The sequence below is a fragment of the Meleagris gallopavo genome, chromosome 6 (assembly GCF_905368555.1).
Source record: "Meleagris gallopavo chromosome 6, MGAL_WU_HG_1.1, whole genome shotgun sequence".
Taxonomy (NCBI): Eukaryota; Metazoa; Chordata; class Aves; order Galliformes; family Phasianidae; genus Meleagris; species Meleagris gallopavo.
The window spans coordinates 1,909,793-1,914,644 of NC_139409.1; positions in this window are offsets into that span (position 1 = coordinate 1,909,793).

The following is a 4,852-nucleotide window of genomic DNA, read 5'->3' on the forward strand; positions in this document are numbered from 1 at the left end:
TGATTTACAGTCTGATTTTAGGGCATTGCTGAGTGGAGCGAGGACTTGGACTCCATGATCTTCATGGCTGCCTTCAAACTCAGGATATTCTATGATTCTGTGTTCTTCCAGAGGATTCTCTCCAGTTTCTCCACTTCCATTTTGGATTGGAGAGCTCCATGTGGACTCAGCCATGGAGGTGCAATCTCACCAGCACCACGCAGAGGTGTGGAGCAGGAGCTGAATCACACACTGCTCATGAGATGACCACATCCTGTCAGTCCACTTGTAGGGAGCACTGTACAAAGCTCTACTGTGAAAAAAGGATTATCACAGCTAAATAATGCAGCGAGGTCAGTGAGGAAGAGCTTAAAAATCCAACCCTCCAGCCAACTCACTCCTCCTGAGAAGCATCCCTCTCTGAAATGCCTTCAGGAGCAGGCAGCACAGGCAACTTTCATTTCAGATTACAAGGAACTTTCCTCCAGAGCTCAGTTGTCGTCCACACAGCAGCTGGCAATTCCAGGTTGGATTGCTTCTGGTTAAATCTGGTGAGCAAACAGCTGGGAGCTGTCACAACAGAGAATGTTCCCATTGGGTCACTCACCATGAGTTCAGTTCTAGGCTCACATCTGAGCTACTGCAGTGGACGCTGGGTCATGAGCTCACAGAGGGTCGTTCCCAAAGGGAATCATTCCCATGGGAAACTCAGATGCCTTCATCATTCCTTAGCCAGGCAGGAGCAATGACTCCGCAGCAATGATCCACTGCCACTCCAGCAATCTCTGATTATGGCCACAAGACTCTGTGAGCAACAAGAGAGTGGTTTCAGAGCAAGGATGAGTGTATATGATCTACACAGTGCATGAGTGCACTTGGTGGCCCAGGATTTGTCTTGCAAGCCCAGAAACTTCAGCTGACCCCTCTGCAGTGGGCTGGTAGTCAGTTGCAGCTTCCACCATGGCTTTCCTCCCCAGCCAGGGAGCTCCTTAACCCCTAACTGCAGCAGATTTACTGCCGGCAAAATCCATCCTGTTTTCCCAGCCCAGCCCTGGCAGTGAGCAGTGCCATCTCCTTTTGCAAGCACACGTGTTTCTCCAGGAAGAAGTGTCCAATGTCAGCTCTGCCTCCATGAACCCCCAGGGAGCTTGGGCATCTTGGATGTGGGATGGTGATGGAGCAGACAGCACCGTGGTCCGCGTGTCCCAATTCCTGTCCTTCCCTGCCTCTTTGTTGTCCATTTATCCTTTACGGCCCCATGCTGCCTTCTCACACCCATCCGAGCTCCCCTGCAATCACAAGGGGGGGGGAACACCGTGATCAGCACTGCTGCCAGCAAAAAGACAAGAGGAAGAAGAGGTCGTAGCATCACCATTTCCCACTAATTAGCAAAGCTTCAGAAACGAGGTTTCGCCTCAGATGCCTTTCTTTCCAACTTAACTTTCCGAGCAGGTGGATTAAGCACCAGCAGTGTATGCATGCATGCGTGCCTCCAGACTTGTCGCTAATTAAGCCACTGGATTCTCCTCTCCTAAAGCCTCCGGTTCCTTCCAAAACCCTTCAGTCTGAGAACAAAGCCCCGAAGCTCAGAACAGCAGAGCCAACGCTTAGCACAAAGCATCACGCTTTGCTCCTTAAGGATGAGAGAGGCAAAAAAGAAAACAAGACGACTTCGCTTTTGACAAATTGGTTCCAGCCTCGCTAGGTAAGTGGATTTGCATCCCCTGCTGTCTCCAGGGTATTTTATCTCTGTTTTGCAAAAGCTACCGGAAGAACCGTAGCGTTCATACGAGCAGGTAGAAGACTGGGCAGGTTCCCTGGCCTCAATCCCAGCCGGGGCACACAGTCTTAGCCTGTGCTCTGCTGCCTCCCAGTGCCTGCGAGAGAGAGCAGCAGAGAGCTCGAGGAGTCACACTGAAGTCACTTCATTTTATTTTATTTTATTTTTTCATTTCAGTTCCAATTTCTTCTCCCTGAATGGGGGGGATCAGGAGATCCTGTGTGAGCACGGGGAACGTAGCCAGGGCATGAAAGTCTGGAACAGAGCCTGCACAACTTCTCTCTACTCGGTTCAGCTATTAACCACCAGAGCACAGAGCTGCTCCCTCCAACCCCAACATCTGCAAACCAGCCCCGGCAAGAAGCTTCAAGGCAAGGGGAGAAAAATGATGCTGTGATTTGAGAGCATATGGGCTGGATGCAGAGCAGAGGTGCAGGGCACACTGGGGGAGTCTTGGCTTGCGAGTCCAACAGCAGCACAGTTTGACCATGCTGCCAAGATGTCTCAAGCTCCAGAGGTTTCTGTTCTGTGAGCCGGGAGTTTCTCATGTGTATTAAACACGTGAAAGTAGAAATTGTTACCTTGGGAAGAATCCCACATTTGGGAAGGATGCTCCAGTGCCAGGCCCGTGCCTGAGGCAGATGCCCAACCTTCTTCAACTCACACGTGCCTCACGTTGCACCTAAGTTCAAATCACACCTGAGACAGCAAAACCCAACATGAGGCAGAGCCACTCCAAACCCCTGCCCTCAAAACCATGCTCTCCAGGCTAAGGTTGCCATCCAGAAGGCAAATACAGATAGTTTGGAGCTCACTGCACCAGATCTGTGCCCTCAGTGCTCAGCCGAAGCATGCAGAAGGAGGCAGCACCTCCTGGAAGGCCTCTGTTGTGTTTTGCATGGTGCATACCAATGAGCACTAATGTATTTCAGAGCTGAACTTTCCACACAATTGCTTTTTAGTGTTTCCCTAAAAGAGCCCATGAAATGAGGGATTTTCTAAATTCATGTCCTTCCTTGCATAATGAAAGAATAAATCTCGGGCCTCCATGGCTGTATGTCACGCTGTACCAACTGGTGCTTTACCTTTTAATGGTCATTATTTCAGGCCTTATCGTTCTTATATGAACAAGACTTATTCCACCAAAGGGAATTCAATGTGCTTCTGTGCTTTGCTAATCTCATAGCTTACAGAGGAGTAGAAAGAAAAGACTTTTAAGAGCTCATTTTCTGTTACTGTTTAACAGCCTTAAAAATGGTTCTGCAGTAGTAAAAATTAGTATTTCTAGCTAGAAAAAAGAGCTAGAAATTACTCAAGGGAAAGACCTGCAGCTTTGGGGATGGGGAATCACCCCTCCTATTAGATTGGTCAATTGGCTTAAGGTAATTGTTAAAGACACAGAAGTGTAAATTCATGCTGATATTCACCAAGAATTTAAAGAAAAGCTGCTGCCTCACTGGTGTGGATCAGGCCAAGAGAAGGGACGTGACCTTTTTTCTGCCTGCCCACAGAGCAGCAGCCATCAGGTCTCCCCAAAGTAGTTGATGGATACGAGTGAATAATATTACATTCACAGCATGGCAAACATAGGCAGAAATCATTCACTCTCATCCTAAGGTCCCCATTTATTTTGCCAGAGCAATGCTTTGGAGGTGAAACACAGTACTGCAAACCAACAAACTGATGAGATTCCAGTCATCTCTTTGTTAAACCAGTTGGAAAAGACAACATTGAGGGGGGGGGGGGGGAGGGAGAAGAGGGTTAATTAGCTCCACTCACAGCCCCAGAAAACTCAAACACACTATCACTTCCTAACAACATGATACTGCTTCCTTCCAAAACATTCTCCAAACACCTCGAGTAGACGTTTATTGGCAGCCAACCCAGAGGTACCCATTCCCACCCCAGGAGGTGCTCCAGGCCAGGCTGGATGGGCTCTGTGCAGCCTGGCCCAGTGGGGGCAACCAGCCCAGGGCAGGGGTTGGGTCTGGATGACCTCTTGATGTCCCTTCCAACCCAACCACTGCTGGATTCTGTGGTGCACCTTCACACAGAGGCAGCACACGTGAGGACAGAGCTGTTCTTTTTCTCGCAGCTGCTGTTTCCTTCCCTCCCTCCTCAAAGTTTTGGGATGCAATTGGGTCACGTTTGTAAGCCGGCATACAGCAGAAGTTGAGTTACCCTGTTTAAAACAAAAAACATGCATTTCTATCACCTCAGGAACTGTTTCTTTTTGGCACCAGGACCCTCTGATCCGCCCGCCTCCTTTTATCAGCATCTTCAAAGAAAAAGGGAGTTATAATTGCTTTCTCCCTTCACTCCCTTCACCTTAGAAAGAAAAAAAAGAAAGGGTAAAGCTGCTGTTCTTCTCCCCTGGCATCCGGAGAAGAAAGATGCTTTGAGCAACTGCTTGTTTACAGAACAAAAATAACACCTCCCAGCCCTCAAAGGGCAGAGCAGTTGAGAACAAGGCTCTTTCTGCCCTCCTGCACTGTCAGCGTTTGCTTTTTACCACCTACTGTCTGCACAACCCACCATGCTGCCTCTTCCCTCATTACAGGGGCACACGCAGGCTCCTCTGCCTCTTCTCAGTGCTGCAGCACTGTAACCACCTCAGATGTACTGCTGACATGTCAACGCCTTGAGCCAGCATCCAAGCATGCTCTGAGGGGAACAGTCAAGTCACTGCAAAGAGGGGGATGTACCTCTGTAGCAGAGGAGTAACAAAAATAAACCTGCAGTTCTCCAAAACCTGCTTTTCTCACACCTGCCTTCTTGACTGCCATCTCACATGGAGCCTGCGAAGGAATAGGAAGACATCAGGGTGCAAGCCTGGCTTCTTCCAGCTTTGTGACTTTAGTGAGATTCTTTGGCTCCTGATGGTCCAAAAGGTATTCCCATGGAGTCATGCCATTCAAAAGCACCACTCTCCCAAAGCTAACTCACTGATACCTGAGCCTGCAGACAGTGGGAATCCTGAACCTCCCATTTCAACAAAGCCTGATGAGGCTGTTTTCGGAGCCTCTCTCAAAGGTGGCTGAAATAAAAACACATATTTTCTTTTATTATTTTATATTTTACATATCCACAAGC